We start from the raw sequence: 14,147 nt of genomic DNA on the forward strand, positions 1-14,147 counted from the left end.
CCTTCGTGTAGCTACACACAGCACAAAGGTTGGAGCAAAAAACAACAAACAAAAAGAATAACACCTTGTCTTAGAATTTTAATGTCATACCCCCCACACACACACAGTCAGACAAATACAGATGGCATGCCATCACACACAGGTGAATAAGTTAAAACAAATTCAAATATTCAAATACAGACACATGAGCAAACAAAACAAACCAGAAAACCACACCGATGCATCCAAAGTAAATTGCAGAACACAAACACGAAAAGGGTGCGATTTACCAACGGGGCTCTATCCGTTTGTCTAGCCCAAAGCCATTGATCCCTGGCAGGGACTGCGTTTGTCCCATGATGTCAGACAACCTGCAGTGCCTCCTGGTTCATATCAGATGTCTCCCCCAGTGGAATCGTTTTGTTCTGATGCTGAGGAGGTGGAGCTCTGAGCTTCCTGAGAATCACTCTAATGTGATTATCCTGACCACTCTGGTCTTAGAAGGACATTTTGACACAAAGCAGTAAAGCAGCAAAATGAATCCACTTTGTATGTTTAACAGCTTTGTGTAAGTGACGGGCCAAATAAGACAAGGGAGATTAGCTGCAAAAAATAAAGAAGTATTAGCTGCATGACCTTGGGTTTGGAGCTCATGAAAACACAATATTTTTCTTCAGAAAACATCAACCCATTATTTTACTACTTAACCAGGTAGATCAATATCCTGCACATTATTATCAGAGGCAGAGCAGCACTTAACCTCAAGAGGAATGTGGGAGACTTTAAATATCTCAGTCTGTGACAACCTTTCTTTTCCCCCGACATTTAGTGCTGGACATTCTCCCACATGTTGGGGCTTATTTGTAGATCCTAGTATTGTGCCAGGAATAAAAATGACAGCTGTTTTCATGAGAGGGATTCTCTTCTGCACGAACCTTTGAAGTTTCTCAATTCACACATAATTTCATTCAAATGGTGACACTGACAATTAACAAAAACACTGCATTCATTTTATATGAATCATCCCTGTGGTAAATCAGGGGTAAAAAAACGCATCTGCCTGGAGATGAGAAAAAGGGAGACATGGCCTGGAATACACTTAACTGAGTCCAAAAACAGTAACTCAATCAAGCTCACTTTTCAGTCCAGAATGTTTGGCCTCATCACCATCTGACAGTCTGCAAACATGGCTACCACCAACTGCAACAGAGAGAAAATGAGGCTTAACTGAATGTTCACCCAGAGGGACAAAAAGTCCAAACAGAGCCATTTGTCTGTACGTGGGACGGCCTGAATAGGGCCATTTCTTTGACTAAAAGTACACTGAGCACAGAACAACACCTGGTCTAACAAAACTGGCACTGCAAAGTTAAGGAACAGCTGAGAAAAACATTAACTGTCATAATGGACCATAAATAACAGAGACAGACGGAAGAATTTGGGATTCAACTTATGTGCGTCTGTAATCACTGCTAATAAAGTGCTGTTTTATTTCTCTCAAATGGCCCATTTATGGTCAGTGGTCAAGAGGAAAGGAATTGGGCTTGTAAACAGAAGTAAAGTTGTCGGTCCAAATCCCAGGAAGGGCCAAGGGCTTGAGCAACCAATCCCCCATTGCTCCCCATGCTGTCCACTGTTCCTGCACTTGATTTGTTTTCAACAAAAAACATAGAGACGCAAAATGGCGGTAACTAAAACACATATAAAAGGCTTAAAAAAAAAGACTAAAAAAAAATACATTTTAAAGTACAGGTTTCTAATTTGTGTCAATGCACCTTCATAAATATCACACACTGGACCTTTAAAGCCACTTAATTGGACCTTTCTCATGATGCAGTGTGCAGAGTGGCGGCTAGATTTTTATATTAGTGAAAATAGTTTTGTGCAATGTTCACAAACAAACAAACAATCAGGAACATTTTTCCAGAAGCAGTTTTTCCTGTTACTCAATAGAACATGATGTTTTCATAGGAACTAGTTCTTCAGTAAAAAGTGGACTGACGTAACATATTACTAAAAATAACACCGGCCGCTGTGTTCAAACGCATTTAAATGAGATTATATCAATCACTCAGGTTTTATCTCTTGATTGCCCCTCAATTAACTTTCACCATTTTTTTTAATTTCCTCTAAAAGTAAAATAGGTGCTGGTGGATCAGTGTACGTCATCTGTCTGATCAGTGTGAAGGCGTTAGTGGCCTTTCAGCTTCAAGTTGACCGCTGCAAACAACAGCCCTGTTGGTTGAAAGTGCTGGCATATGGATATGTGATGTGTTTTGTTCATTTAAAAAGACAGATTGTCCATGACATAATCTGTTTATGAAATTTCAAAGCATTAAGCGTGTAGTGGTGCGTTAATTTATCATGTTGTAGCCGTCTCTGCATATGGTCACAGAATGATAGCTAGAGCCACTTTTCATGGAGGAACACGGCTATTATCTATACACGCTTTATCATTCTAATAGCTGTGGAGGACGTAGATGAATATGCTGAATGGCGGACATGTGATTTTCACTGCCAAGTTGGATGTTAATGGAAGCTTGTGAAGACAAATCTGATCTGGTGACCTTCACAATTTCAGATGGATCACACAGGTTTGTCGGGGAGTTGACAGGAGGTTAAAAGCAACGCTGTATGTATTTGATCCAAAGCCTGGGCTGGCCACAGTATACTGCCAACAGGCATATATGCATGAAGGAGAAGACACTCTTTGAAAAATGCAGACAGAATATAAATATGTAAGTAAGTGCTATGCCAGGTCTGGCATTTTGATCGTGTTAATGAATACTTGATTTATAGACCCAAGCTATACTTGTACATATACATGTAACACACATGAGGTGTGAAAATGTCTCTCCTTTTAAAGTATTCAAACCATTTGAGCAACACAAATTGTTGTGCCTTTATTCCAGCCGCACACCTCTAGAGTGCTGATTTTGATTGAATAAGGCATTTCATCTTGAGTACCTCAGATTCCAGTTTCAAAACCTCTCTGCACAGAAATTCCAGGGCACACATTTATCCACACATCATGCATCATAGTACATATAAGAGGTCATCAATGAAAAGCATTGATGCAGGCTATATATTTTCTTAAAGCAGAGCAGTGGTCAAAGACGTTAAGATTACGTAATCAAGAAAAAAAAAAAAAAAATAGTGAAAGGAAATAAAATAGTCAAATTGTTTTGTTTTGATCTTTTTCTTTGTGGCTTTTTTTCTCTGTTTTCTCTGTTTATTCCACTCACCTGTCATGGGCCCCTTTCTTTCAGCTGTGACAAGGTAATGATGGATATACTGTGTGCACAGCAAACACATAAAAGGGTTCAGATAAGCAATGTATAAACATCAAAGTAAATATATTGACAGAAAGGAGGATACGTCGGAAAAGAACCAGGTCAAGAAAACACACAGATGGCAGAGAGCGGCTAAAAGGAGTCAAGCCAGTTAAACAACGAGGGATCAATTCTGTTATGCATTTACCCTGGCATGAACCAGATCCACTCATTTAGGGATGGACTATTTAATCTGTTAATCATCGTAGGCTGCAACAAAAACAAACTTTGAAAGCTCTCTGCTCTTTGAGAATTTTCCTCCCACCTCTGTTCTGCACACACTATCTGTCCATCCTGTCTGCCTCATCCTGCATCTCCTCTGTGGCAAACAGAGCAGGAAAAGCAGGCCAGGCTGTAATTCAAGCATAAAAAGTTGAATGTAAGGCAGTGGAATGAAGATATCTGCATCCTGGAGAAAGAAAAACAGACAGCATGAGGACAAAGAATTAGGGGGATTAAGTGGGAAAGGCAGGGTAAAAGGGGTGTGGAGAGAAAGTAAGAACTGAGAACGCCACTGTTGGGAGTGAGATACCATTAAATGGTGTGCTTTTGTAGCACTTATTGGCTATCAAATATTATTTATTGTATTAATTACTTTAATGAATAATAAAGTTCCTTGGGACACCACCCTTCGACAGAAGGGAAAACATAGCCAATTTACTGATTCAGTCTCATGTATTTAGCTAGTCAACAATTTGGATAATCATATTAATTAACTCAATAAATGATAAATCACCACATCAATAGTTATCTTGAATTGAAATTATATGGAATTCTCCTGGAAAGAGGTTGTCAATATCCACTATTGTGCAACATTAATCAGACCAGACTCTATATTTAATAAACTTTTATTAGACAGGCAAAAATTCAAAATTTGAAACAACATCTACAAATGTAACTATATCCAGTGTGTGTGTGTGTGTGTGCGTGTGTGTGTGTGTGTGTGTGTGTGTGTACATGTCTGTGTGTGTAACCAAGTCAGGTAGAGGTAGACTACAAATCAAGATGGCGATTACCAAAGAAACTACAACAAGATGGCAGAATCAAACATGGCTTCTTGGCCGCAGGGCTGCTATGAGATGAGGTGTCTGGTTCAAAGACAGGTGAGTAGCATGCACATCTGGAACTGAATACTAGTAAACGTCACTAACATCAGATTAACCTAAATCTAGACCTAACAATATCATTTGTATAAATCGTTTGTATAAAGTAAAAGCCTTTACTTTAAAGGGTTAAACAGTCTATGCTTAGCCAAGTTGTGTTATCCTATACTGGGCCCGGTTACGTTACCAAGTCCTTTAAAGGTGAAAGAAGTGTCCTTCTGGGACGCTGTCTGTTGGTCCAGGAACTGAAGTTTGTTGACAGTGTATCTGATGTCTGTTGCTCAGCTAGGTTCCTCCATGTGGGGTCTAGGGTTGCCAACTGTTCTGTAAAATAAAGAATTTGTTCCGGATTTGTATTGAAACAAATACGGAACACACTTTGTTCCTTATTTTTTGGATAATCAAGAAGGAGAAATTACAGATTAGTCCACTAATGAATATTTGTATAAGGGATCATGAAATCCTCCTGCTGTCAGGCCCTCTCACTCTGTAGTGACAAATAGTGACAGGAGGATTGATTTTTTTATATTTTGTTGATAAAACTGCATCTTTTACTCTACTGTGAAAGTGAGTAAAGTTCCTTATTAGTTCCTTATTTTCTTATCAGGGAGTTGGCAACCCTAGTGAGGTCACATGTCACAAAGTGACCACTGAGATTATTTTCACAACGAAAGATAGGGGATCTTGGGAGACTGAGTTTCATGGCCTTCTTTGTTTTTGAACAAAAGGCCATGTGATCGCCATCCAAGATGCATGTTGACTCTATCTTGAACGAGCATTGATCCCTAACATCACAATGGAGTGAAGTGCTCAGCTCACGCGCATTGTGCCTGTAGAGCCTCGATTGTAATTGTCCAGAAAAAACAGACTGTAAGCACAACGTGATGGATGTGGGAGGCGGTGTGGTTGTGTGAGTACACAGAGTGTGCATGTACATGAGTGAGCAGCATGTTTCCATACAGATGGAAGTTTGTTTACCATAGTTTAAGTGTGAGAAGTGAGTATGGGGACCGAGCTGCAGATGTGGTGAATAGGACTTTGTGCTCTTAGGGAATCACTGGGATAAACTGGGCAGCACCAGTTTTTGCCCTGCACATTTCTTCCACTTTCTCATTTTCCGCCAACATAAAGCATCTTTCTGGTAGATGTACTACTCTGAATGTGTAGAAACATTGTGGGTTTCCAATTTGAGCGTACCCATTGATTTACTACATTATCATCTGTAATGATGAAGGCTGTAAGATTGTCCCGTTGGCATAGTCGTCACTGTAGAAGAATGTTAAAGGAGGCCACATTTGGGACATAAGTGGTCTTGTTGTTATATAAGTTTGTGTTTGTTTTGGTTAATCCTTACCAGTCTCTTTATTAGGTACACTTGGTAACTGCTTATTGAAGTAAATATCAGATTACCCAATCACATGGCAGTAATTCAATGTATTGAGGCATGTAGACATGGTCAAAATGACCTGTTGAAGTTCAAACACAGCATCAGAATAGGGAATAAAGGTGATGTTAGTAACTTTGAAAGTTGTTGGTGACAGATTGGCTGGGCTAAGTACCTCAGAAACTCCGATCTTTTATGCACAACCATAGGGGCTACAATAAGAGAGACAGACATGGATTTTTTCACATCAAACCTTGAAGTCCACACTGGACTCTTTTGCAAGTTCTTGTACTGTAGCAAAGTCTGTCTGTCGTTTGTACTTCCACTGTCTGCAGTATCTTAACAACTATTAGATAGAGGGCCATGGAATTTTGTCCAGAAGAGAAGAGGGTACCTAGAAGCCAATTAGCTCAATGTTGCTGTGAATTTACCCATAGCAGGTTAGTCAGGCCATTTGCACCTGCGTGTCTCCATGCAGGGGTAATGAGTAAGGAGGAGAATCCTGCAGCAGTGGAGGTCACAACTGCTGAGCTGCTGCTATTTGTTTAGACAGGTGTCCCTGAAACCTGGAACATCTCTCTGCAAACCATAAAAGATGGACTGACAGTGAGACCGTGTGTAACAAACAGGAAGAAAAAGAATTTGTTTTCATTGGGACTCCATTGTCAGTTACAATGACAATGGATCCATATCAATTTTACTTTGTAAGTATAAAGAGTCCGACAGAAGGAAAGCCTGTAGAGAGAAAAAAAAAACAAAGCAGCAACATAAACAGTGTCATGGCAAAGTAAATCCAGGTTGGAAATCATCCGTAGATGTTTCATCTGGGGAGGACTGGAAGGTGGAAGATGGATCGTAGCCCAAATGTGAGTGCACAAAACAAAACACACACTTTTTAAGGCAGCTGTGCTTTCTATCAAAATGAGCCCTTGTTTATGTCATATCAGTATGTGTCAGTGTTTCTCTGTGGAAAAGACACAGTTCAAATCCAATTTGAGAACCAGTGCGCATTTGCACGTGTCTGCGTATTCGCGTGCATGCACTCTGAAGAATGCCTGTTTCCATGTACCTGCTTATCATGCACAGTTCTCCGTAAAGGGCGAGTGCTGACGTCATAGTGCTAATGATGATTATGGTGATGGTGTTTATTTATCTGTGGAGGTGGAAAAAGGTAGATGGGGATTGAATGAGCGTAGTGTCAGGGACTGCAGAGTGGAGCGTGAGCAGGAAGAGTGAGGGAGAGAGGAAGAGGGACAGCAGGGAAGAGGGGTGAATAGTTCCCTGTGTGGGGAGTCAGAGAAAAGAGAGAGCCTCTTGTGGTATGTTTACAAGTCAGTGTTGTTCCTTGTGTGATTGATCATATCTGTGTGTCTCTGTGAGTCACTGTGAGAAATGGTGATACGTTTCTGCACGTAGTTTCATTTAGTGTCTTTGTGTGGACGCAGTAAGTGATGTTAGGCCTATGCCAAGAGGGGAGTGTGTTTAAAGACATGCTCCAACTTATTCCACTATTGTGATTTATAATGTCCGAAACCAGCTCCATGTGGCAGCCAGTGTAAATCTGAACTTGGCTAAATGCTGTTTTGGACTGCGAGACACCACTGGAGGCACAATCTCTTTTATAGGAGAATGAGGCATATCTTAATGGAAATTAAAGTAACCACAGGTAATAACTTTACAATTACTCAACGGTATTTCCCCAACTGTGGTTCGTGTGTATGTTCTACCCATGTTTTCCGGAACAGCACGGACCACAACAGTGTAATCATTCATCACAGCACTCATATGTGTTGAAATGCGAGCGCTATCAGGAGAGACGCCATCACTCTTGGAGATCCTCCGATTCTCTTTGAAGCAGGGATTCAAATAATGTGGGAACAATTGATGCGAGTCCTGATCACTGATCCGAGTGTTTCCTGAGGTCCAAGCTGCTGAGTAGCTGGTTTAAATCCGACTGGTTCTCATTATCCGGGGGGTGTCAGGAACGGGAGGATTTGAGGAGGATTGAGATCGCCGAATAGAATAAAGTGTCTGTTTTTCTTTTTTTTTATATTTGTGTCTGTGTGTTTGCTTTTCTCGTCTTAAGGAGCAAATGATTTGGTCACATAGTGGAAAATATCTGACATGACAATTGGCGACAGGAATTAGAGGAAAAGCAACAAGGACGATTAAAAGGGAGGCAGGCAGACACAAACTGATACACAAACGAGCATGCATAGATAAATGAGGGTATTTGTGAAGCTTAAACTCATCTCCCATTACAGCCAATGAAACATTAAGTGTGTCAGTCACTATAGTCTATTTGTGAGGTGTCAGGTTGTTGTCCTTTGCAGGAAGGCCATTCTCACTTGTGGGAGTGTGTCTGCATGTGTGAGTTCGTGCGTGTGCATGGATGCTCATCTTCCTATTTCAGTTTGTTTCACTAAGTCCTCTTGTGTAAAATGAGTCTCAACACCCGACTGAGTATGCAGGTGTCACCCTGTACCCAGGTGCTAATCTCGAGTAGACTAACCTTGTTGGACTACTTGTCTAGACACATGAGTGTGGTGATTTGAATGTGCTAAGCTGCTGACATCATAATCAACTCTTTAGCTCTAAGAAGTGTGATGGTGCAACTGTTGAGTATGTATTTTCCGTGGTGTCACCGTGGCCGTGTTCCCGTCGGTCCCATCCCAACGAGCAGGACTGACAGATCCCAGAGAAAGAAACCTGACACCAGTTTGACTAGTAATGCCATTAAAGTTTTTTTTTCTTCCTTTTTTCTATAATGAGACAGAAGTGTCACGAGATTTGCGTCCTACCGGGCCATTTGCCCAACACTGCATAAGCGGAGGACTGTAGCGGCCCAGCATGCCAGTCTCTGTCTCTGTCTCTGTCTCTTTCATCATCTGGGCTCCTGTGTTTATGATGACAATGCTTTGACAGGGCAGTAATGACTGTATCAGTGGCCAAATGGGATAGATGACAAGTTTCAGTGACTGACAGTGGATTAGGTGTTCCCTCTCCTACTTTCCTGTCACATGTGATGATCACTGACTCATGTGAAGCAGTGAATGCCATCTCTTCAGTCAGTGTGTGTCTGGTTGTACCTTTTACAAGTAATCAAAGCATAACATATGAGAAACCTATACATTTCTGTATGAGAATGCGGATAGGGCCTCATAACAAAGTACCCCTCTCTGGCCCCTGCTCTTGCAAGCTCTTTAGTGGACATCCGGAGTACAATATATCATGTATAGAGTAACATAAACAACCCGGCCTCGCTCATAGGGTCATATGTTAGCCATCAAGCAGGAATTAGCCTGGCAGGCAATTAGTTTGGATATAAATCCAAATAAATATATATAAATATATAAATATAAATATATTTTATCAGGCTATGACGTTATAATGTTGTCCCGAGACTGAGGATATCCTAAAGCGCAGTGTGATGTAAAAACAAGAGTCTTGATTAACTTTAATTGCATTGATGGCATTAAATGGTTGTGAATTAAGTTGACAAAAAAAAGAGTTCTATTTAGCGTGCAGGGTCTGTCTGGCTGATTTTAAATTGTCCAGTGGAACACAACAGGGGTAATCACTTATTTGTGTATTATGTTTCTGTGGAAAATGAGTTTGGGTTTTATGATTGTCCTGACTTACTGCCATTTGGTGTCACTCGCTCAGTTTCTCTCCAAGATTTTCAGTCTACCTGCCTCCTGGAAGTAATCTCTCCTGGTTGTCCTTCTCCTGTTCTGTCTCTGATTAACAAAAGACTTTGGAGTGAGAGCATAAACACATAACTTGTCTAAATGTTTTTTTGTATTTTTTTGCGTAATAATTTTATGATTGATATTTTTGTTTTCACACATGAAAATGAAGAAGAAATGTCTGCTGGCTTGTAGTCACAGCACAGTAAGGGGCGCGACCCTTATGTGGATGATAAAGATGGACAACACAGTAAGCGCCATGCAAAACCAGCACAACTTTGTTTTTTGCAAAAAGAGATGAGATAATGCAACTACAGTGCTTCATCTTATACACAGCCTAAACATATAACATTAGGGCTTTGTCTGCAACATATAGTAATTGCTTGGCCAAATTACAACATGAGGTCATAGAAGAATCTGAAAAATGAAGCCATATGTTGAGCACATAGTCTAAGCTGGGGTCTGTACATTGCTTTTCAAAGATTAGGCAGAAGGGTGATAGGAAGTCATGAATAAGGCTGATAGAGGAGCTTTGAAGGAGGTTAAAAAAAGGGGGCATTCAGGTATGTGTACTTGAAGGGTTGCTGCTGAAAGAAGCTTCAGGTCGGCAGCAATGAAAGAATGTGAGAAAAAATTGTAGTCCAAGTGCCAAACCTCAAACCCCAGAGCCAAATAATAACTGTGTTTTTCTTGAGGTTATGACTGCTGAGAATCAAAATCCGGTCAGTTTTATTGTTTTGTAAAATAAACACATAAAGGACAAATAATGCATGTCGTCATACCTGCCTGTGTCTGTGATTACATCTTCATTCCTCCACGATTCTCCCAGCTGTTCTACATTACATCAAAAAGGAATTGAAATAAAAGTGCTATTTTAATATAACTGCCTAAAATTTCAACTGAGAATTGCAGTATGTTCTGAGTGTTAAAACCTAATAGCAGAGGATCAGTAGAGGACATTTAAGCTGAAGACAGGATGTGTGCCATTTCATTCCCTCTGGCTTTACCTTAAGACTGGGTTAACTGGAGATATTCAGACATGCCGAGATAAAAGAGAAGACGGAGGCTGGGCCATCTTTCATATCTTCCATGTCTCGGGTGGCTTTGCACTGGGTAACAACAGGTATGTCACTGATTAGCCTGCCCTAAGGCCAGGTAGCTTCTCACTACAAGCTAAAATTGTACTCTGTTTCCTGTCTGCAGCCTCTCACCTGGTTTCAATGTGCCACAGGAGCCTCCAGGTACATTCACCCGACAGTGGAAGGTCAGCACACTCACTCTCTTTTTCAATACAACAATATCCTAACATAATATGAGAACAATGTGCCACAGGACCTCAGACAATCACATTAAATCTGGTCAGAACAATGACATCTCTCTTCTCCCCCATGGACTTCACATTTCATTCTGGACCCAGTCAGCATTTTTGAAAAGCAAGACAGACATGTTTCCTGCCAAGCTATTGCAATGAAGAGATACAATCAAAGCTGTATTTTATGGTGGATTTGCAGAATTCTGTTTTAATCAAAACTATTTAGGGATGCTTCACCAGACAGGAGTGGGGAAGAGTGGTGCAGCCGTTTAAGAAGAGGGTGGGCATCAAAATAAGCAGAAATAAGGAAAGGGATTGTAAATGACAGCAGAACGAGAGAGCGACTCAAAATGTTTTAGCCATTTCTTTAACAGCTACCGTTAAATGAAAGTTACTGACAATGACTTAAAAAGGACTTGACCGTATGATAAAAAATTTTCAAAAACCACAAAATGTAAACATTACATTTGTCACTTAGGGAGTTTTGGTATGACATATTTAGTCTCTTGACAGCATGTGTCTGGCAACAGGTGGGAGATGACAGCTCACTGCACACAGAGCTGACTCACTGGATGTGGAAGAGATTTATTAGATTAAATTACTTAAGCGTCGCTGGGAAATATGCTTTGTTTTGGCAACGGCAAGAACACATTGTTTTTGAACTAACGAACACAAGAGCTGGAAAGTGGGGGGTTGTTGAGTTGTCAAAGTGCCAAGATGCTCCAATTTCAGGGGAGCAGAGTTGTAATGACATAAGGGCAGTGTAATGCAGGTTGTCATGAGTGCAGCATGCTTGCCTTGATGTAATGCAAGTCTGGAAGTACCCACTGAACTCAGCAAGGGCACAGATGGGAAAACATTTAGGAACATTACAGATAGGAAGATCAAAGGCGAGAGAAACTGAAAAAGAGACATAGGGCGGGAGAAATACTGGCAAGAAAGGTTGGAAAGACAGGTTTCAGATGGAAAGTGTGGCGCATCAGTACCTAATCCATCACTGTTTTAGCACTCCTTCCGCCCGTGTTCTCTCCAAGTGCTGCAATGACCCGCTGCTCTCTGATGATAGACATCTAGACATCGTTTCAGTGTTCTCAAAACACCCAGATAGAAGCTCCAGTGCACTAATTTATCATACATATAAAACCAAACAGAAATGGGGAGGGGGTTAGTGAGGTAGTTAGGAAACGTGAGCATGACAGACAGGTTCATATTTAGACACAATGCAGTAAAGCAACCCATACGCATGCTAAACCCACTCATGCAACATTTAATCTTACTGTACCACTGACAGGGGAGAATACCCGAGTAGGGCTGTGGAAAGGCCTGGCTCTTGTAACACAGGTAGGGTCAGTTCCTCTTCCTGGAGCTAAGAGCACGGTGTCAGGAAAAGCATATGCAGATGTGCGCACGTCTTTAAGACCTGTAAGCAGACCTGTAATCATATACCTACCAATGTGCACATACATTTTACGCAAATAGCTTTGCCTGAAGCTCTGCACTTCTTCCCCTGGGGATTGTAGAAAATAGAAAGAACTATGTGGGCTGACGTTTTTATTTAACTAGGCATGCTGGAGTCCCGTACAGTATAACATGGCATGTGTGTTTCCTTTCAAATAAGCAGATACGTTTTCACTATGATGAGGTAAGAGTGGGGAGCCCCTGGTATCTATGGATGGATTACAGTGGTGTCAGGGTGGACAGTCAAGTCAGCAAGACTGTCTGAATGCATGACCCAAGGTCAAGCATCATGTTGGCCTGCACATACTCAAGGTGGTGCAAGTGGAAGGATTCAATGCTGTCGACCAACAATCAGTCCTCGAACAGGTAGATGAGCAACTAAAACAGATCATGGAAAAACAATTATTTGCTGATTGGGATCACAGACGGATGACCTCAGCTATAGCAGAGCGATGATAAGCATCTTGTGATCTCACTAGGCGGTAGGTAGGCTTGTGCAAAACCAGCTCTAAAAATATGTGTGCAGCTCCTGATAAAGAAGCGGACAGGAATCTGCTGCTTTATTTTGAAAGATAAGGTGGTGATGAAGTGTTTTAACAGCTTACTGTGCCACAAACTCCCTAGTAATTCAAGTACAGCAGCCGTGTATATCATTCAGTTTTTCCTCCCATCCCCAACTAAACCTCACCATCATTCCCTTGTTGTTGTCTATGCTGTTTTAGCCCTTTTCTACATACATTTCTGCAAAGAAAACCTCATCACTCACTTGTCCCAATCACCCATTCACAAACAGCTCTGACTGAGCCTGTCACTCTTTTCTTAAGGAGATTCTGTGAATTCCTGAGAGGAGAAAGTCAGACAAACATGCTGGGACCAAAAACACACACAGCCAGGCCCAAGTAATGGAGAATTGCTGACTGTTGACGTAGTTGAATGTAACCTAGCCATCGCTGAGGGCTGAGAATAAGCCCCATTAAGGCTGACTGGATGCAGCTGTGCTTGGCTGAGAGTGATCAGAAGCAAGTTGATTGATTATGATCACCTGCACTGCACTGCGTAGCAGAGGCCATCAACATGAGAGAGGATAGCGTCTTCATATGTCGTGGGAATAACTTGTCAAATCTTGCTTTGCACTGGATTGAGACTGACAAGAGACCTTAGTGCTCTGGGAACGATCAGGACCAAAACTCATGAACAAAAAAAAGCTGTTATATAATCAGCGCTATACAGTACAGCCGTTAGGTTTAGACCTTTCAGATTAACATTTATTTTAAAAGGATTAAAGATGATTAAGCATGGCATTTCCAATGTACAGGAAGGAGAAAAATAAAATGAGGAGCAAGTAAATAAACAACAAAAAAACATTATATATATAATAATATATATATGTGTGTATAAATGACATAGATACATATATATACAGAATGATGTATTTGGAGTTTTGATTAATGGAGCCTGGAACACTTTTATTTAGTTTTAAATAAGGTTCTAATTGTTTTTAATTCTATCGCATCCATGCTGTCTGTGACATGTTTGTCAAAGGATGTCTTCATCTTAAAATTGCAAAACAAATCTACCTACGAGTGCAAATACCGTGACTTGACAGTTTCCATTCATCAATCTCATCAGTCAATGTTTGACAAAAACAAAAGCAGAATTTGGATTTAATATGTCTGCATCAAACCTGATCTAATGAGATTTGTATAGTTTTGTTAGATTGTGCCATCTCTTTCCAGAGAATCCCTACAATGTCTCTGAAAAATCAAATCATGTTTTGAACAATTATCAAATGATTTATTTCTTTGGAAGAGTAGACCAGTCAGCCTCCCCAATCAAAAAAAAAAGCAGTCAAGAGATGGGTCTGGAAAAGATCCTTTAGAGGTTGTAATG

Source organism: Solea senegalensis, linkage group LG11 (assembly GCF_019176455.1).
Source record: "Solea senegalensis isolate Sse05_10M linkage group LG11, IFAPA_SoseM_1, whole genome shotgun sequence".
In the NCBI taxonomy this organism is placed as follows: domain Eukaryota; kingdom Metazoa; phylum Chordata; class Actinopteri; order Pleuronectiformes; family Soleidae; genus Solea; species Solea senegalensis.